Consider the following 22,338-nt stretch of genomic DNA (forward strand, 5'->3'; position numbering starts at 1 on the left):
TGCCTGCAGAGGTATCATGCGAGGTATCATGAAAAAAACATAAAGAATCATAATGTACTGGAGGAATTCAGCGGGTCAGCCACAATCCGGGGATGGAATAGATGAATTCTCAGGACTGGACACCCAACCATTGTACTGCCATTTTTTTTCTGCTCATGATTCCAGCATCTGCCGTCTCTATCAGCATTGTTATATACCCAACTATATGTTACTGGCTTTTTACAATGGCGCCATCAAAGTGCCTTTGGTACAAGAGGTGCAGCTATAACACCAGCTGTTCTATCAGCCAGCAGGGCTGGTGTTTATCTGGCATTACAAGTGGTCTTTGCCCAGCCAGCCTTCATGTCACATCAACAACACCACACCATTGGCCGCAACAGAGTCATACAGCATGGAAACAGGCCCTTTGGCCCAACTTGCCCATGCTGAACAATTTGTTTATAAAAAAAAAATTAAATCATCTTCCAGGAATTAACCTGGAAATAATGAGATTGGCAATGTTTTCCTTCAAGAAAATTCATGGCGAGCCAGGCAAATATGTTTGTATTTTTAAGTAACTTAATTATAAAATGCAAGTGAAAGAAATGGTAAGAAAATGTTATAAATGTGCCATTCCACAGATATAAATAAAAGGCACATAAACCACAATGTAGGAGAAGTAACAACTGATCAATATGTTAACTAGTGTCTTGCATACAAATAACCACAGATAACAGTGAATTTTACATCACTCAATTGTCTATCACATACCTTATGTGCTTTTGTGATCACACTGGCTGGTGTGCAGCAAGTCTGTCAGCTTTTTCATCTTCAAGCAGTACGTCCTGTTACGTCTCAAGTTGATGGGTTCATAAACCACTACTCCAGTACATTTGCTGGATTTCCACCAGTGAAGCGTATGTCAATGGATCTCTTTGAATCATCTCCAAAAGATGACAACGAATTTTCCTCAACTACAAAAGCAATATCCCAGGTATGTTTAAGGATTACATACTTTGTTCTCTAGTTGGAAAGAGAAAACAAAATCATAAAAAAACCCACTGTACAAACTGTCGCCTCTCCAATAAGAACTGTAACCTTTTCCCGGCATTGTATTATTGCCGAGAGTCTACATTGGTTGTTTTTTATTGTTGCAGATTTTAACAATCTAATTTGCTGTTTATTTAGTAGTACAAAAATTCTCAGACATATTCAGGTAATAGCATGGAATTTACTGATTTGGATTTCATTTTCTTACGATCACATTATTCCAACTTGTTCCAGTCAATAAAAAATACCATGAAAGAAAATCTTAAACTTTAGAAAAAGTGCACAATAAATGATCTGCAGATACCAAGTTAATTTTTGGAACCTAGAATTTGAAATAAAATTTTATATTATTCTTAAGTAAAATGTATTAATGGACACTGGATTCCAGTGAACTAATTGTTCTCAACCGACTGCGCTTAAACCCCCCAAGATGTCATGATAACAAAATTCCAACTGTTTTCAAGACAAACTTCCTCGTCTTCAGAAAGGGGGTCATTGTGTCATTATTACCATTCAGTAAATGACCTGCTCAACAATTGAAGTTATAACTAGCTACTCAGAAATTAGCCTGTCTCTAACCTCGTTTAACTATGAAAATAAAAGGAATTATAATTTAGGTAACGTGAGCAATCCAGTCAGAAATCCACAAGACTTTGAAGGAATTTTAAGGTGCACAATAGTGGGCATGTGGAGAAAAGGATAAAGCAAAAATAAATGTCTGCAAAAGGATGATGTTAAATGATTCAAGAGATGATGGTGCAAGTCTTTTGTACACTTAGCTAAATCAAAAGAAGGTGTAAATGAAATATCTGTTTTTAAGGTAAATTATAAACTAATCCCCTATCAAGCTACCATGTTTTTGCTGTATTGTAACATATATGTCCACTAGCGGATTATATAAGACGTCGTAATTTTTTGAGTTAATTTATAAGAAAATGTCTTTTTGTGTTCCAATTACTGTTAGCTCAGTTTCATTCCCTGTTTAATGCCTATCATCTTTTAAAAATTAGTTCTATCAGCCAAATATTATTTTGAGAATTCATATCATACCACCTTCTTAAAAAATAGCCGACAAATAAAATGCTTCAAATTCGCAGAAGTCTGACAAGTTCTATTAGTTTAAAAGAAATCTTTGTTAAACACCAAATTGCTGCCTCACAGCACCAGAGATTTGGCTCGATCTTGACCTTGGGTGCTGTCTGTGTGGAGTTTGCACATTTACCCTGTGAATTCATGGGTTTCTTCATTTTTCTCCAATTTCCTCCCTTATTTCAAAGATGTGTGGGTTTGTAGCCTCTGTAAATTGCCCCTAGTGTGTGGGGAGTGGATGTGAAAGTGGATAGCATAGATCTAGTGTGAACTTAGATAGATAGTCAGTGTGCAGAGATCTAGTGTGAACTTAGATAGATAGTCAGTAGGGAAGAAGCAGTTACTGAACCTGGATGTTACAGTTTTCAGGCTCCTGTACCTTCTTCCCGGTGGCCGAGGTGAAATTAGTGTGTGGCCAGGGTGGTCTGGGTCTCCGATTATGCTGGCTGCCTTTTTGAGGCAGTGATTCCAGAAACATCCCTACGATGGTGGGGAGGTCAGAGCTGCTGATGGACTGGGCATCACCACTCCTGGCAGTGTGTTCCAGGGACGCACCACCCTCTGTGTAAAATCATTTTCTCCACAGTTCTCCTTTAAACTTTGCCCCTCTCCCCTTAAACCTGTGCCCTCTAGTCTTTGACATTTCCACCCTGGAGAAGAGGTTTGCAACTCATCAATATATGGCTCTTGTGGTGGACACAGGCAGAGCAGATCCATTTTTTAAGCCCATCCCATGTTTTGTCAACCTTATAAATGGATCATTAAACTCGACGAGTACCGTCTTCTATTTGTTGGCTGTTACCAAGTTGATTGTTCAGCTGAAATTGCTTTGTTTCTCAATTTGGTGGTCTTTACCAGAGTAAGACACATTGCTATTTTAGATCTGCTCTTCGCCGCTGCCGCCAGTTGTTTGGAAAAGGTTGTGTGTTTGTCACTAACCATACAATCTCACCTAAACAACTGAGGTTAATCTAATCAAATTTCAAATGCTGCATACAACTCCATAGAGTACATTTTGTAAGGCCAAACAGGGATGAATTTCAACATATTGCAAGGGATATCAAATTCAGCCCCACAACAAAATGGAAAACAAAAAGAGGACCATCTGTTCATTGTTTTCTATGGCAGCATATAGTTTCAATTATCTCAATTTAAGCATAATGCTTTGAGCATCTGTACAATAATTTGAAAAATTTGTTGGATTATTTAACGTTTTGTCCCATTTTCATCCTTTTGTGTTTGTAAGTGGTACAAGTGCATATAATTTTCCAGATGTTTCAATAAATATTTTTACCTTGGTAAGATCCATGCTGCAGGGCTACCTGAATAGACATTCGATTGCATAGCATTCTTCTCGGCATTGCATCACTGAAAATTAATTTTGTTCCAAAAAAAAAATCAAAAATAATTCTTAAATCCTTTCGCAGCATTTCAGAAACAATACGGGGCAGCATTTTAACACAGGTGGTAAAGCTGCTGCCTCACCACCAGAGACCTGGGTTCAATGCTGACCTATAGTGCTGTCTGCGTGGAGTTTGCACCTTCTCCCTGTGACGTTGGGGTGCTCAGGATTCCTCCCACAAAGAAGTGGGTTTGTAGGCTAAATGGCCTCTGTAAATTGCTCATAGTGTGTAGGGAGTGGATGCAAATGTGGGATAACAGAACTAGTGTGAATGGTCAGTGTGGGCCGAAGGGCCTGTTTCCATGATGTATCTCTAAAACTAAAACTTTAAATTCCAATCCCCGGCTCGTCACTCTTGCGACTATCGTGTCAGAGGCATCTGGGATGATGGCCGTCCTCATAAAATGCCCGTTTTGGATCACTGCAAGAGAACTAGAGTCACATTGTGTAGGAAGGAACTGCAGATGCTGGTTTACACTGAAGCCAATCTACTGTTCGCAGGCCGATGTGACACAAAACGCTGGAATTATTCAGTGGGACAGGCAGCATTTCAGGAGAGAAGAAATGGGTGATGTTTCTGAAGAAGGGTCTCGACCCGAAACGTCATCCATTCTTTCTCCCCAGAGATGCTGCCTGTCCCGCTGAGTTACTCCAGCATTTTGAGTCACATCGCCCTGGGAGCAGAAGATTGGCCTTCCCAATACAAAACTGCACTGAGATGTGCAGTATGGTGAGTGAAGGAGTTATTTTCCTTTACCTTTGTGGGTACCAAACTCAACCCACTCAATCGACTAGTCCATCCACTAACTGACCCTCCAAAACAAAACTCAGCCCTACATCCCCACACCACCTCTCACCACACCCATGGTTTTATCACTACACTTAGCACACAAATCACTTTGTTCCTCGATCTCAATTATGCTTATTTTCTATGTGACCCCTTTATTTTCCTTACCAATGTAAACACTTTGCTGTGTTGAAATGCACTTCCCTGTTAAATACCTGTAATTAATTTCCTGCCATTTGCTGCAATCGTTCCCCAAATGATCCAACATTTGCTGCTGTCTGAATATTTTGGAATTGTCTTTTATTTTGATGCCAATTTTGGAATAAAAATTATGAACAGAAGTTTCAGCATTGATCTTTGTGAGACTGTGCTTCCCTCTTCTGTCACCATGAGGAGCAACTATTTATCGTAACTCTCATTCTCATCCCAAAACGAACTCTATTCTGCCTGCTGACGTTAATTAGCAAGCCTTTCAGAAAGGTAGAAATATTACATCTATTGCACCTGCCTTCTCTACTTTCTTTGATATATTCTCAAATAATTCAATGAGATTGAGGGAGCAAGTTCTCCTTTCTGAAATGTATATTCTACTCATTAGAATAGATTTGATATATTTTATCCCTTCGACTTTAAGATTTATATTATTTTTCCTAACTCCAATATTAAGATGGGTAGTGTCCAGTTCCCTTAAATACACCCACAATGATAGTCAGTCTTGCCTCCACTAGTACTACACACTTCTTTCAGCATGTTGGAAATAAACGGTATATTTGCCTTATCTTCGAGGTCCACTTAAAATTTACACATCTAACCACACAGACATTTTGCATTTCATTAATATTTTTCCTCATTTTATTCTAAATATTAGTATATCTTTTCTAAGCCCACCTTGCAAAGGCATGCCTGGCTTACATGTCTCTCAGGTAAATAGTAGAGCAATTATTCAATATTTCCACTCCTTTGTTATTACCCAGGGTAATTTAATCTCAATTACTGTAAATTTCATTAACATAGAATCTGCCACAATCTGTCACAATTGTGAAATTCAATTCCTCTTTTTTGGAAAAGGATCCTGACCCACTATGTTGCCTCTCCACGTTCTCCAGAGATGATACCTGAGCACCTGTTACTCAAGGACCGTGTGTTTGCTTTGTTTATTCCCCTCTTTTTTGGATGACAGGATTGTGCAAATTTAAGCAGATGCGCCATTGAAGTGTGCAGGAATGAACTGCAGATGCTGGTTTATACTGAAGATAATTACAAAATGCTGGAGTCCTCAATTCTGTTATGTTTCAATACAATGACTTAAAATAATTTGTTCTGAGAGCACCCTCGCTGAGATGACTTTGGCTATTTCCTATTTATTACTGGAGAAGCTTTGACTCCTACTATTCTGCTATAAGACCGTGTAAATCATATACTGGCTTCTCACATTCAATTTGGTTCCACTCCCTGTCGATTATGTTTCTGGAAACTGGTCTTGCTCGCTACAGTGGCTTGCCTTGAACTATTTTGAGACCTTTTTGATGATCCCAGGATCTATTGCAGCTATTCCCATCCACAGTCCATTCAAACCCACAGCAAGTAAATCAGAGAGAAAGAAACTTGGAGTATCAAGGTTTGACTGTGATGATCCTTTGCATCAAACATCACTCCTCAAACAATGTTCTGCAGCACTAAGGGAACATTATCTTGCCAAAAGTCTCGTTTTTCAATCTTTCTTGCCCTTAATCCAGGGTTTATCTCTTGCCCTTCAACAACACAAACATATTGTTTTTTGGTTCAAACCACTAGAAGAACTGCAGAGTTCCTCCAAAACTGGTCCTGGCCTCAAGGATGCCAGTGGTACCGGTCTACTGGCCAAGCTAAATTGTTACAAAGGTCTCAGGTAGCATCAGTGCCTCAGACCCTCCGTGAAGCTCTGTGTTGCATGAGCCATGATTAGCTAGGAGCTGCTGAAAGCATGAGGCATCTCATACTCTCCCATGATGAATGGAGACATTTGGAAACTGCCAAACCAAATTAAAAGTTAAAAGAAAGCATAGAAAAAAGATTTAAAGTGTTTAAAAAAAACCCTAAAAATTAAGTTAAATAAGCTGAAGCAGCTGCAATAAAATAAATACAAAATTAAAAAAAACGTAACTACATTCTATTTTTAAATGTGTAGGATGGAACAGCAGGTGCTGGTTTATACTGAAGATAGGCACAAAGTGCTGGAATAACTCAAGAGGTCAGGCAGCAGCTCTGGAGAAAAAGGATGGGTGACATTTCATGTTTGCACCCTTCTTCACATTGGCTGCCTAAACCGTTCAGCTGCTCCAGCATTCAGGTGCCACAGGTAAATGAATTGCCCTGTGTGTCTAATGCACTAGCTGTGGATTAAATAAATCATAAGGGCCAGGCACAGCCTGTAACTGATGGCAACTTGAGTGTAGGGTGGAAGGTTGGATCTACACTACAATGCAGAGGTGCAGAGATTTGGGATGCACTGCTGTCCACTACAGAGCTTATTAGAAATTATCTGCACACCCACTGAGAGCAAAATCCAGACTACTGCATGGTCATCCACCTGATAATCCACAGTGGGTTTTTTTGATCCAGCTGCATGCACAAGTGATTGCCACATAGGTTGTGTGTCATAGAGACATATAGCGTGGAAACAGGCCCTTCGGCCCACTGAGACTGCACCAACCAGTGATACCCGCACATTAACACTATCCTACACACACTAGGGACAATTTACAATATACCAAGCCAATTAAGCTACACAATCTACTCCAACTCTGTAAAGACAAGCCACTGTAGTCAGGATTGAACCTGGGTCTCTGGTGCTGTCAGGGAGCAACTACCACTATGCCATTGTGCTGCCCTAAAAGTATTTTAAATGGTACCATCATATCTGCCTCCACCATCACCCTCACCTGCATGTTCCAAGCCGCCACCATACTCTGTGTCTTACACATCTCCATTAAACTTTGCCCCTCTCACCTTAAAGCTATGCCCTCCAGTCCTTGACACTTCCACCTTGGGGGAAAAGTTCTGACTGTCTACCCAATCTAATGCCTCTCATAATGTTATATACTTGTATATACTTCTATCAGCTTTTATCTGGAGGTGAGGAGAATTCCAAAAGGAGAACTGAGAGAGAATGAAGTACAAAAACATAAGGAAGTGTGAAAAGATGAACGGAATTGAAACAAGGCACATGATTAGAAAAGCGATGGAGAGTGAAGACTCACTTTGGCATGGTTGAAAGAAAAACACAAACACAAAAAGCCTGGTGAGTAAGAAATAAATAAAACTGCAAATAAAACGTAAGTTTTGCTTTACAGACTCACTAGTACTAACAGTTTTAGTCACAGGGAGCTTAGGATTTAAAGATGTTATCATGGCTTCAGATGATGCAAGAATAATGGAAGAACTTGTTACTGAAGCTTCTTACCCAAGTTATCGTAGGCATTGTAGGTGTGCACTGCAGTATTCTCGAGTTGCAAAACAGAGCAGTCCATCTGCAGAAAGGAAAAGGATGCTAGTTACTTGCTGAAAATGTAATAACTTCTTCAATCATTGCAACATATAATTATAGACAATTCTCGCATATCCTTTAATATCACATGGCATGCATTAAATGCATCTTGAATATTCGTTTCACAACAGTATAAAACACACAACATGAGTGACGCATCTTTGAAAATCAGCACATTTTTGATTTGTTACTAATAGGAAGGCAAGTGAGCAGAAACAAGCAGAATGGACAATTCAAGCATGAAATAGTTACACTTTGTGGATAGGCTTAAATGTATTTTTCCATAATAGTGCACAGTTTCTAACGTAGTCATGTGTACATAAAGAGGGAAACAGCAACCCAAGCAATGTGAAGTAGTCAAAGCAACGTGAATTAATTATCATTCAATTTTATCTATTTTGTGGTACTTATTGTTGCCCAGTACTTAGGAACAAAACTGAATTGGATGCCTCCCTCCCATCAGAATGCACATCCATTTTCCCCACTGTCCCCACCCATCTTCCACGCCCCCCCTCCTATTGTGCCTATATCCTTCCCCCTGGCTTTACATTTCATCACTCATCTTTCCTTATTTATCATCCTATCTGCTTTTCATTTTTAATCTTTGTCACTTCCTCCTCCACCTATCTGTCAAACCCCCCCCCCCCCCCCCCCACTCCACCTGTATCCACCTACTATTTGTCAGGCTTTGACAGGCCCCCACTTCTCTTGTCCAACTTTCTCCCTCTATTACAATCTGAAGAAGTTTACGCCACCCAAAATGTTGTCTATCCATTCCCTCCATGGATGCTGTCTGACCTGCTGAGTTACTCCAGCACTTTGCTTTAGCTACAATTCTAGCACGTGCGATTCCTTGCGTTTTGATTTATTGACTAATTTTCCAAGTTGCGATGAACCAAATGCGAAGAAAACAGATGTTTGAGAGGATCCTATGTGATCAAAACTTATTTCAACCAGTAACTAATCTTAGCCTCGGTACATAACACTTTGAGATACAGCAACTATGTAAAGCAATAACACAGTAAAGAGTTATTCACAGATATATTTTTCTTTATCATATCCATACTAGGATTATATTATGCAAAGAACACTTCTCAATGTGTAGGAAGGAACTGCAGATGCTGGTTTACCGAGGATAGACACAAAATGCTAGAGTAACTCAGCGTGGACAGGCAGCATCTCTGGAGAAGGAATGTGTGATATTTTGGGTCGGGTCAGGCTGTCTGAAGAAGGGACTCAATGCGAAACGTCACCCAATCCTTCTCTCCAGGTATGCTGCCTGTCTCGCTGAGTTACTCCAGCATTTTGTTTCCATCTTGCCTTTCTCAAGACTGAATCTCAATGTCAGTGTTTTCCAGTCAATGGAATTTTTATAGTTTCATCCAGAAGAAGGAATTAATTTACACTTTATGCTCCCACAAATAAAAATACTGTGGGAAATTTATATTGTGCCATCACTTAGTTACATGTACCAAGGTACTTCAGAAGGACTATTAAAAAAGTCTAATACTGAGCCATGTATTGGGGTCGGTTGAAGATTTAAGGAGCAATTCTGAAGAGTAGGGAGAGATGGAGAGGTTATGGTGCAAGTCTAGGAAAATGGCCACTGAAGGCATGGCTGTCAATGATGCAGCAATTATACTGAAGATGAGCCCGAGGCTAGAAATGTCACACTGATACCTTTGGATGGTCTTTGTTTGGAAGAGGGTGCAAGAGAAAATACAAATAACAAGTCGTGGAATCATTTCAAAATGAAAGTGAGGGATTCAGAACTGAGCTGTCACCAAAACGTGAGCCAGAGATGAAGAATGAGTAGGATATGACTGTAGTCAAGAAATATGCACCAGAGTATAGAAGTGGAAAATAGGAAACTGGTGGGAGAGCATTAGAATAAGTCAAGAGGACAGACAAGGGGATAGAGGAGCATTACAGGAATAGACAAGTTAGTGCAGGCATGGAGTCAGGAGATGTCACGGGAGTAGAAGGTGGCACACCTGGTGATGGAGCAGCAGCAGATGACAACATATCTTGAAGCCAAATATGAAAGCAAATTGCGAATAGCCTGTCTCAGCTTCAGATGGCTGCAAGTGACGGAACTTTTGGCGAGAAGATATGTGAACTGAAGGTGATCTCTTCCCATCACTTCATTGGCGAATATGACAAATCAGAAGCATTGGAGTTGGTGACTGAGATGTTTTGAACCTGTGTATGGAAATAAGTTTTGATAATGTCACCAAGGAGCAGCACGTAGTTGCAAAATAGATGAAGAGCTATAGATATACTTGGGCTGACACTGGCACTTCAACGTGGATTGCAGTGATGGTTTCAGGATGATCATGGGTTAAATTCATACCACCAAGGATCAAATGAAGTCGAATCCAGTGTGTGTCAAAGGTGTTGCCTTTTGGGTGAAAAAATCAAACCTACTGCCCAAATGACCAGCCTTTCATTTCTCCATTTAGATGATCAATACCATCCACTCAATGATTATGATTCAAAATTCCATAAAAAAGAGAATGAAAATTAAGGAATAATAGGAAAATAAATTGTGAATAAATGCACTTTTTTTTGCCGGGATATAGTTTAACAGTTATACCAACTACTTTATAAATTTGTAACAAGGACCAACTGTTTACTAAATACGGCCAAATTATATGACCTTACATTTGTGGGAATCATTATATTAACTGTTGGTAGAGTATCAAAGGGCAACTGTGTTTTAATTCGGTGCAAAGGTTGTAGAAACCTGACGCACTAAACATGACAATGCTTTGGAAGAAGTTAGCATAACAAGAGAGTGAAAGGTTAGTGTGCTGTCAGAAAACTGATCCACATACCCTAATTATCAGGAATCTCTTTCAAAGAGAAACTGACAACAGTTAAACCAAATGAAATGTCGTCTAATTATCTCCTGTATGGTGGACTTCAAGGATATGCATCTCAATGTGACTTAGTGACCAAGTAAAAAAGAGGCTGTGAATTATCACTCAACACAAACTTGCAATCTCAACTGACTGCTACAAGGTTATACGGTTTCATTTTGCTGAATCTCCTTTTATTGCACTGTGCACAATTTGCAGAGAAAGTTGACATCGTATACAGGTTCCCACAATGAGGTGTGAAGGCTGATAGAAGTGTATTCAATGGTGCTCCATTCCCTGATGAGCTGCCAGAGTCATTATATGAATGGACCAGTTGATGAGTTGATGACTGATAAAGGCAAAACAAGCAGCACTGGCAATTCAAGGAAGCATGTGCCACCCAGACAACACAAAGCACCTTAGATTATAACTTTAACAAATAATGATCCATATTTCTAAATTTCCAAAATCCCAAATAACAATTATTGCCAAGACTAACATTTCCTTAGGAGATTTTATTGTCCACTGCACCACCTTTCTAAAAAAAAAATCAATATTAAAATCGTCGTATTTTCCTCAAGGAATGAAAGAATCTCACATTCATCCAAATACTGTAATGATAAAATTGCCGTGCAAATATTATTGGAAAACTATCCCTTTGTACTCAGGAATCTAAAATGAGGTCTCGCCAGAATGCTTCCCAATATTTACCACCGTGGAATAAAAGGTTATGGGATAATAAAATAAAATAAATCATCACCAATTCTCAAAGATGGTGAATTACAAAGTGTATCACATTGTTCTGCACGTTTAAGCATATTTTAAAAGATGACAGTAATTAAATCTATACAAATAAATTAGGTATTGATATGATCAAAGTATTTGACTGCAACTTATTTGGACTAAATTCAATAATAAACTGCAGTTTACAGTTGATTGTGTATTACATAAAATACTTCCAAGTGTTGAGATATTTAGAGGGTTTGTTTAACTTAAAATGGCTGAGCTAAATTATTTAATAATTTGAAAAAAAAAATCATTCAACCTGGAGGCTTTTTGTATCTTTAATATTAGTTTTTCAATATAAAATAAACAGGACCAGAGATAGTTATGGAAAATTCCCGGTAAGTTCTTTTGTTAGATAAAACAACTTAATTCAGCCTGGCTGAACGGAACACAAGACTGAGTGAGTTCTGTAATTGTGCTTAAACAGTTTCTAAAAGACATATTGAGTCCAAACCAAATACTGCAGTACAGTCAATTTAGTGAAAGAATCCCTCAGGGTGTTCAGCCATCCACCACTACAGCTCATTAGAGGCCTATATCCGACTTTTTATGTTGTATCAGTGGAAGCACTTATGCTCAAAATGTAATTAAACTTAAAACAAACAAGATCTTTCTGACATCTATGTTTTTACTGACAACAGCATGAACTGATGTCATGTTAGTTGGTGAGAGCTTCATGTTTCGGCCACTTAAGGCAAGACATTTGGCCAACTGTTCATCCTATTTGTAATTAGAAATCTCAGTACTTTTGGTAATGCATTACATTTGGGAATTAAACGTGCAGATCTTTTTACCAGCAAATAATGTGGTAAAGCTTGCCATCAAATGAAAAGTCTTATTGAAATAGTCCAGACTGTTTCCCTTGTCACAGCTGTCATTGCAGCCATTTGCACTTACAGTAAATCCCTTTCATTACCGAAATAGAAATTTGTGTCTTAGTACTGCTACATTACTAATGCTAAATATTTAATTCCCCAGTGTACCAATTATGGTTGCGTACTGGCAACACTGATTCTAGTTTTTAATAACAACTTACTGCAATATGAGCATTTTTCAATTAATTAAACAATGTATGAGTAACCTCTTATCATTTAAGCCTGGCTAATTGATGCTGGATAAAACATTTCCAAATCAACCATTGCTTTGTTACATATCCTTGTACTTCAGTTCTCAACTTTTTTTGTCTCTATTTCAAGGATGTTTCAGAAAAGCATTGGTACCAAGTTGCTCGTAACTTTTATTTGTACCAGTTACCACACAAAAGAAATAAAAGTTAATAAAAATATTTGCACAAGAAAGCTGTCCAAATACTTATGTCGCTGTTGACACAAGTGAATTATATATAAAATGCTTTTTAAATCAAAGAAAAATTAAACACTTATGCGGGCTTTGATAGTAGATTACAGTCATTTCTGCAGTTTTGAAAACAAACTGACAAAGTGGTTTACTGAATCATTGTTAAACATTTACAAATACTAATCTACTGAGCAGTAGTGAAGCTGTCTTTCAACACTGTTTTTACTGATACATTAAAAACAACTCTTAACCTTAGCTTTATTAAATCCTAATAGGAATCCACTTTTCAAAACACCACTTCACAATCCTACAAACGACAATGTGTTTGGTGGAAGATGTGTTGAGTAGTACGCGCATGAGATATCACATCTGTTGTGTACTGTAACCATTTGTGCATTGGCACTCCAAATTAAATCATACTTTTTAAATTGGTGTCATAGAGGTGGAATGCAGAATGAAAATAAACGAGTAAGATTTCAAAAACGTTCAGTTTAGAGATACAGCGCGGAAACAGGCCCTTCGGCCCACTGAGTCCACACAAACCAGTGATCCCTGCACATTAACACTACCCTACATACACTAGGGACAATTTTACATTCATAACCAAGCAAATTATCCTTCAAACATCTATGTCTTTGGAGTGTGGGAGGAAAGCGAAGGTCTCGGAGAAAACCCACGCAGATCATGGGGAAAACGTACAAACTCCATCCAGACAAGCACCCATAATCAGGATCGAACTCGGGTCTCTGACACTGTAAGGCAGTAGCTCTATCGCTGCGCCACCGCATCGCTCTTCAAATAGTAATCCATGCTGATTGATCCTGGTAGCAGTTCAGCCTGCATCAACGAGGAGTTGCCTTTTAATCAGCTATGTTGTGTCACAATTAAAACTTATTTTACTTCAAACTGCACAGGCACACTATAGACAAAACTACAAGACAATCGAAGATACAGAAATCATTGCAGAATCTAAGTTTCTACTTAAACTAATTTAAATATTACATAGGGTAATAAAACCAAAGCAATCAATCACCATTAAAAAAAAATTTTTAAGGCTTTAAAATAAGGTGATGTACTTAAATGGAATTGATTAATATTGTTGAATATGTGTATGATTTTTATGAAAATCACAGTATTAATATTGTGAATATTGGGATTTTTGTTTAAATTATATACTGGGGTTCAGAACTCAGTAAATTAAAATAAATTAGCATCTTTCAAAACATACCTATGAGCATCCATGTGTCAGAAGACCTATGAAACCTCTTCAGGAGCATGCACGTGAACATAACTTACTGAAACTCACTGTGGATCGCAGATAGCCATAAATGTACTTTCAAGTGTGAGCCCATCCAAAGTTGCCCATCATGTGAAGAGTAAAATTCCCTGTGTGGTGAAGGCATGTGGGGTTATCTTGAGATTATTAAATGATCCAATATTGCAAAATAACTCTACTTTTCCCTCAACTGAGCTCATATATAATTAACAAATATATTCAGAAAAACAAAAAAGTTTTGGATGTCACACCATAATATTTTGATGTTCCCGAAATTATCCGCTCAAAGCAAATTTTTCAAAAGATGCAGAATCAAAATTCCTTGGATTACAATAAAGTGGTAAAAAAAACTAAGTGTACGGTTTTGTGAAGGCAAGGTGCACATTCTGAATCGTGATTTAATGGTTAAATAACTGACTGAAAAACTTCAAACTCCACAGCTTTAATTTGCCATGTAATTACTCAGTTGGCATTAACGATGGAGTGCCTGAGCAAACCAGTGTTGCCCAGTTAAATGATAAGGTGACATTGAACAGAATGTTAATACATAATGTTTAATGTTCCACTGCTTATCACAGAATATATCTTTGGTCAAAATATCATTAACTATGCTAAGTCTTACCATCTTTATTAAAAAAAAAAGTATATTTCTCTTAAATGTACTGTTAAAATCAGAGAAGGGTTGTGCAAATAAGTACTTTTTTGCTCCACACAGTAATGGTCGTGTGTGAACATGAATCACAGATAGTCATCAAAATGGCACGGACTAGAAGGGTCGAATGGCCTGTTTCCGTGCTGTAATTGTAATTGTTATATGGTTATATGGTTAAGTACAATACATGATTCTTGGCTGTTCTTGCTTTACAAAATTAAGGAATACAGAAAGAGATATTTTCTCCTACATTGCAATATCAAGATCAACTAACTCAGAGCAGACTACCAAACCCAAGATCCCCTCCAGAGGCACTGTCCATAAAGTTTTGACCATGGAGTGAAAGTTTTCATTTTGCGTGCTAAAACGATTACAGCACAAATTGGTAAGTGTTTTGAAATTATTCTCCCCCTTCAAAAGCTTCTACTTAAATTAACCTGATTTTGGAGGGGTGTATGCTCCTCAAACTGCGGAGCATCCTGGACAATACAGCTCACCCCCTCTAAGACACAATGGCCAACTTGAGGAGCACCTTCAGCAACAGGCTGGTCCCACCAAGATGCAGGACAGAACGCCACAGGAGATCCTTCTTCCCTGTCGCTATCAAATGTAACTCCTCCCCCTTCTGTCATGGGGTAAACTGAGACTGACTCCCCTACCCCCTTCCCCAATCTATGCACCCCCCCAAGCCTCTCCACTCGTCACTTTAATTTCATGTTTCATGGATTTTGTGTTTTGTGTATTTTGAGTTTTTATGACTGTTGGCAGATCAATTTCCCTCCTGGGATAAATAAAGTTCTATCGTATCGTATTGTATATTACCCAGGGGATCAAAAAAAAGGGCAATGAATCAATATTATTTTTAAAACCTTTACCGTTAAAAGTGTGCTGATATATTTAAGAGCTGTAATGCAAGAAAAAGTTTGATCAATAGTACTGAAAATGAGTATGGTTAAAGAAAAATCACAGTGTGTGGTTATTCATATCCTGTGAATAAGCAGATTTTTAAATACATACACAGATTCCTAAATTGAGGTTCAGAACTCAGTAAACTAAAATCAGTCTGCATCTTTCAAAACACATCTATGAGCACGTTCATGTTAGAAGATATTTGAAGACTCCTCAGAAGCATGCTTGCAAACATAGCTTACAGAAACTTGCTATGGGGATTTATTCATCTGAGAGCCAGCATGGACACAATGGGCCAAATAGTCTCCTTTGTCATGAGAAAATATGAAAGTGAATATGAAAAACAATCTTCCCGGCCAAGTACAAAGAGAACTGTCGATAATCATGTTGTATTTAAGCTGCCACAATAAATTGCATAAATGTGTAATTAAGACTTAAACTTTGGAAATACACAGCAAGTTAGACAGCATCTCAGTTCAGTTTATTGTAATGTGTACCGAGGTACAGTGTAAAGCTTTTTGTTGCGTGCTATCCAGTCAGAGGAATACACGATTACAATTGAGCCATTTACAGCGTATAGATACATGATAAGGGAATAACTTTTAGTGCAAGGTAAAGCCAGCAAAGTCCGATCAAGGATAGTCCGAAAGTAGGTAATAGTTCAGGACTACTCTCTGGTTGATGGTAGGATGATTCAGTTACCTGATAGAAGCTGGGAAGAAATTGTGCCTGAATCTGGGTTTGTCCCTGCATCTGCAGATAGAGAAGAGTTAACAAATCAGGTTCATGAAAAATCCGAACTGATTAAAGTTCATCAACCTGAAACATTAACTCTAATCCCCTCTCCTCAAGTGTTGCCTGATCTGCTGAGATCACGCAATTCCATTTAAAGTCTGCAATCAATAGAAGAGAAATTGTAATCAAATGACAACTCTAAGCATACTTACTTTGTCATCCTTTATTTAAGAAACAAATTTACAAAGAATAATGCTGAACTTTAAACATTTTGTTCTATTGGGCTTGTTTTCTTCATGGAAATTGATGGATTCCAGTCATTGTGCTGATGGTGTTGGAAGGAACTGCAGATACTGGTTTAAACCGAAGATAGACACAAAATGCTGGAGCAACTCAGTGGGCCAGGCACTCTGAAGAAAGGTCTCGACCCAAAACATCACCCATTCCTTTTCACCAGAGATGCTGCCTGGCCCGCTGAGTTACTCCAGCATTTTGTGTCTATTGGGCTGATGGTGGCGAGTTGTTGACAGTCCATTGCAAAATTCCATGCAAATAGTTCTTGTTTGATAAGAAGAATGAACCTAGTACTTTCCAGTGATATCTACAATGAGGAATATTTTGTTTCATGTCGAAAGCAGTTTGAACCCCTATTGTTTGTAAAAATGTCAGCGGAGTGCTTTCGGGTGAAGTAATTCCAACCTCCAAACCCTCTTCAGACCTGATAAAGGATAGTTGCTCCTTAAAGAAAGTCCAGTCGAAGAAAACCAGAAAGTGACTTAACGAGGTAAAACTTAATTTGAGGAAAGAGTTTGTTCCAATATTTATTGTTCTTGTTAAATTGTGGTCACCTACTACTTTGTGTAGGAAGGAAATGCAGATGCTGGTTTATACCGAAGATAGACACAAAAAGCTGGAGTAAGTCAAGGGGACAGGCAGCATCTCTGGAGAAAAGGGAATAGGTGACGTTTTGGGTCCAGACCCTTCGTCAGACAGATGCAGTGGAGATGATAATCTAGAACAGTTCCAGGAACTTCAGCCAATACTTAGATAGGAACAGCATAATTTGTTCTTTGCCTGGGGAGGAAGACTTGATGCAAATGCACGTCGTTTTGACTTATGGGAATTGTCTCAACTCGCTGCTTGTAAGAGTGGAGGAAAGAGAGTCAAATTGGACTTTGAAACTGTAATCAGATAGCATTTGAGAGGAAAAACATGTAGTGTGCAGGGGAAAGCACAGAGGAATCCGTATGAACAGAGACCCAGCATGGTCGTGTTGGGCTGAATGGCCTCCTGTGACAATTCTAACATTTCATCTTATGTATAATCAGAAATGCTAGCTAATACTAAGTAATATTGTAAGCACAATTCTTTAGCTATCTGTCCATGGCATTGTGTACCTTGAAACATTGGAACATTTTTTTACTGTAGGCAATCTGCAAAAAAAAAGCAAGTACAAGCTTACATCATAGAATGATAATTATGGTTGTGTTTTAATACAGTTGTTTGAGGCTTTATTCCCAAACTATAGTCCAGTATTATCCTGCTAATTCAATGATTAGCCAATTCTAATATTGTATTTTCTGCAGATTTCCTTTCACCATAAATTACAAATTAAAATTGAAGGCCTTCTGATAAGGCATAGACTTTACCAGTGACATTGTTAGTGGCATGAAGTTAAAATGACTGATCCTTAACTCGTAACAGTACCATAATTGGGTGAATAATTAGATGACTTTCTTCCTGACATCAATTCCTTCATATGTTTCCAATAATCTTGTTAGCAGAATTCCACGTGATTTTTCTCATTAACAGTTGAAAGATTTCAATTGCAATAATGTTCAATGGAATAATTACTGGGCTCCTATATATTTACCCAGACAAGATTTTCTTAAGTGTTGAAATGGCAGCTGGCTGATGGGCTGATAGCATACAGTTGTTGCAGGCACAGATCAAATCTTGACATCCTATACTTAGCTGGTGGTGAATGAAAAACATTCAATTAAAGTTGTTTCTTTGTCTAAAAAAAAGCTCTTGTGGTTGTTTTATCTTATTAAAAATAAACAATCTGAATTAGAATTCCTCCATTCAAAGTATTACATCATGGAGATTGTTTCTCTGAGTGGAGGTCGGTGACTCGTGGAGTAACATCGGGTTCGGTGCTGGAACCTTTGTTGTTGGTCACAAATTACTTTGATGCAAATCTGTGGTCTGATAAGCAAGTATCCTGTCTGTCAGCTATAAAAACCTGGATGCAACATAACTTCCTCAAACTCAACAGCGATAAGACAGAATTCCTCCTCATAGGCACCAAATCCACACTCAGCAAAATCAATAACCCCACTCTCACCATCGACGGCACCACTGTCTCCCCATCTCCCAAGGCCCGCAACCTTGGCGTGATCTTTGATTCCACCCTCTCCCTTGAGCCTCACATCCGCCATGTCATTAAAACCTCCTTCTTTCATCTCCGCAACATCGCCAAACTCAGACCCTCTCTCACACCTCCCGCTGCTGAAAGACTCATCCATGCCTTCATCTCCTCCCGACTGGACTATTGCAACTCACTTCTCCTTGGCATCAGCTCCACCTACATCAACCAACTCCAACTGGTCCAGAACGCAGCCACCCGACTCATCACCCACACCAAATCCTGGCATCACATCACTCCAGTCCTCAAACAACTTCACTGGCTTCCCATCTCCCACCGGATCACCTACAAAATCCTGGTCCTCACCTACAAAGCCCTCCACCATCTGAACCCCCCCATATCTCACTGACCTCCTCTCCCCCTACCAACCCTCACGGTCCCTCAGATCCACATCAGCCGGTCTCCTCTCCATCCACAAGTCCAACCTCTGCAGTTTTGGGGACAGAGCCTTCTCCAGGACAGCTCCCAGGCTCTGGAACTCCCTCCCCCAACTGATCCGCAATTCCGTGTCCCTCACCATCTTCCAGTCCCGCCTCAAGGCCCATCTCTTCACCTCTGCCTATCCTTAGCCCCATGTCCCCCTCCCTTTTCATCTGTGCATTAATTGCCTCATATTGTGTTTTGAATTGAATTCTGTCTTTAATTTGTGTACTAGTCATGTCTCTACTATTTATTTCATTCCCCTTACATGTTTTTCCTCTACCTGCTAAATTTTTGTAAGATGTCCTTGAGACTCTTGAAAGGCGCCCATAAATAACATTTATTATTATTATTATTACATGAAGAATAGCAGAAATGTAGATATCAAGGATTACATCCCATGGATCAGGTGGAAATCTGGATGGAGAGGTGGCAGATCCAGGCAAGTGTGAGGCAATTTCATTTTGGGCCATCAAATACTGGCTGGACATTTCTATCACTTGGTATAAATACCTGCGATCATCAGCAATTGGGTGCTGACTGATCAGTTCTGCATTCTGTCGGTTCGATAGCAGTTCTGAGTTCTGTCGGTTCCAGGTCTATATCTTTCGGTACCATTCGTGTTTGGATTTTGGGTTTTCTTCAGTACTTCTCTGTAAGCCTGCATTCAAGTCCTTTCCAATTCTGAGCCTTCTGACAAAGATAGACAAAAAAAGCTGAACTCAGCGGGACAGGCGGCATCTCTGGAGAGAAGGAATAGGTGACGTTTTGGGTTGAGACCCTTCTTCACTTGGAAGCATTGGTATCATGAGGGACATTGGGTTCCAAGTGCAGAGAGCTCTCTCAAAATGGTGACGCAGGTGGACAGGGTAGTGAAGTCATTTAGATTGCTTGTTAATTAGAATGAAAGTTGGGACCTCGTGTTGCAGCTGTATGAGATATTGGTTCAGCCACACTTGGTTCAGCCAATACTGTGTGTGCTTCTGATCCTAACATTATAGGAAGGATGCAGTAGCATGAGAAAGGATTAAATATTTCACCAGGATGTTGGTTGGAATGGAGGGACAAGGAAAGATTACCTAGGCTGGGAGTGCAGTACATAAGACCAAGTAGGACTTTATAGAGGTTTATTAAATGACGAGGCGCTTGGATATGGTAGACAGTCACAGATTCTTTCAAGGGTAGGTAAGTTTCAAATGAGACATAGATGTAAGGTGAGAGTGGAAATATTTAAAAGGAGATCTGAGGGGTGCCTTTCCACACGGGAATTGGTGGTATATATGAACAAGTTGTCAGTAGATGTAGTAAAAATGGGTAGTCATAGCATTTTAAAAACATTTGGACAAGTATGTGCAAGAAAATGGGAATCTCAGCATGGACACGCAAGGCCGAAACGCCTGTTACAATGCTTTATAACTCGTATCAATACCACTAAGTGTACGGCAATTCAACAGAATTAGAAGAGTTCTGAAACAGATATTGTATATTGTATAGGATTTTGGTGCTACTTGAAACAGATACATAAAATTAGAATAATGGTTCAAAAGCAAAATTAGTTAGTGTGGCTGTTTCTTGAAGAAACAATACTAAAAATGTCTTCCAGGAATTAAGTATCCATATTAAAACAGTAAAGCCCAATAAGAAATTCATGCTTGAACGAGTCTAAGATGAAGTGTGACTTTGTGCCTTTAACATTAGAATCCTTTCCAATCTGAAAAACCAAACAAAAGCTTCAGATGTTGTGCACTTCATCTGTCCATATTAATCCTCAGCTGATGGGTTTTAAGAACTGTAACACTTGGATGTGGTTAACATCTTTACGTACGTACTAGATTATCCACCTTTTTTAAATTCTTTCAAAATGGACATTTTTGATATCCAGTGATTTCTGTAAAATAGCGGATGGAAGTTGTGGGTTTCAAGGTTGCATCAAGGTTACACCAAAATATATGCAGATCATCCTAAAAACAGAGAATCAACGTATCATCAATTGTGTGCAATGGCATTCTTTCATCCCACGAAGCTCAGAAAATGATCAGTGTACATATAATAATGATAAACACAATAATAAGAGCGACAAATGCAAAACGGTAAAATTGTGCTGTATTATAGTGTAAAATCTGAAATACTGCAAAGAAATATTAAAACAATAATAGAATAACTGAATTAGGTACAGTTAAAAGAGTATGTGGCAGTACCTACAATGAGGGGATGTGAAAGAGGCAAATGGTTTGGGAGTCCAAAACAATGGGGACACAGCTGTTCCCAAGTCTCCTAGTCTTCAGAATGACCTAGTCAAAAATTATGGATCAGGCCCTCTGACCCACCTCTTGGAAGAAAATAGTGCAGACTGAATGAAGAAAAAAGTAATTGGGAGAATATAATTCCTAAAACAAGTTTAAATCATATTTTCAACTGCACCTCCATCATCAGTCACTCTATCATTTTTGCCACATATCACACAGTGTTACTGAACATATATATAGAATTTCTTTATCACCAGTCTCAAGCAGTTTATAAAATTGTCAATTCAGTTTCTCATCATTGTATGCCATCAAATACACCTCTTAAGCAGCCAAAAGTATTTAAAACATGTTTTGTTCTCAAAAAGAAATGACCCATGAGGCTAAAAACTCATATTACTTCAAAAGCTGATAAGTGAAATAGTAAATTACCTCTTAAAAGAGCTTAAAACTGGTCACTTAACTTACCAACTCATGTGAACAAAAACACCATTATGCTTGTAATAACCTTCCGCAAAAGTAAATAAAATTAATTACAAAATTAATTTGTCTTATAAATAGAATATTGAACAAAAATCAGTGAATTATTATTTGTGTTTTCACTATTAAAGCAGGGCACAATTTATTTGAACTGTTATTGTTCACAAGTTATCAGAACTGCCTTGTTTCTGAAAGTAAAAATATTTCTCTGCCCTCTCAAGCATGACCTCAATGCTCTGGTTTCAAGTTTCAGTTAGTTCATGGCATATACAATTAGAAAAGTTTCACTTAACCAAATCATATAATGCTTTAACTTAATAAGTAATATGTCAGTATTGCAACAATTTGGTATAATTGAATTTTTCTTGTTTCTTCATTAGATTATGCTGTTTTGCTAAGTAATGGGTCCTAGTCATAAT

General features: G+C 38.5%; 1 long non-coding RNA gene across 3 annotated transcripts in view; it reads right to left on the reverse strand.

Moving 5' to 3' along the window:
- LOC129705048 (uncharacterized) overlaps positions 1-22,338 on the reverse strand; it is a 203,194-nt gene that overhangs the window by 151,902 nt on the left and 28,954 nt on the right. The window contains exons 3-5 of one of the 3 annotated variants that reach the window (XR_008724842.1): positions 7,750-7,816; positions 3,413-3,486; positions 751-1,002 (exon numbers count right to left, since the gene is read on the reverse strand). This is a non-coding gene — a long non-coding RNA (uncharacterized LOC129705048). Of the gene's footprint in view, positions 1-750; positions 1,003-3,412; positions 3,487-7,749; positions 7,817-16,374; positions 18,323-19,709; positions 19,890-21,025; positions 21,158-22,338 lie in introns of those variants that run through there. The other 2 variants (XR_008724843.1, XR_008724841.1) reach the window with 2 other exon arrangements.

Source organism: Leucoraja erinacea, chromosome 17, assembly GCF_028641065.1.
Source record: "Leucoraja erinacea ecotype New England chromosome 17, Leri_hhj_1, whole genome shotgun sequence".
In the NCBI taxonomy this organism is placed as follows: domain Eukaryota; kingdom Metazoa; phylum Chordata; class Chondrichthyes; order Rajiformes; family Rajidae; genus Leucoraja; species Leucoraja erinaceus.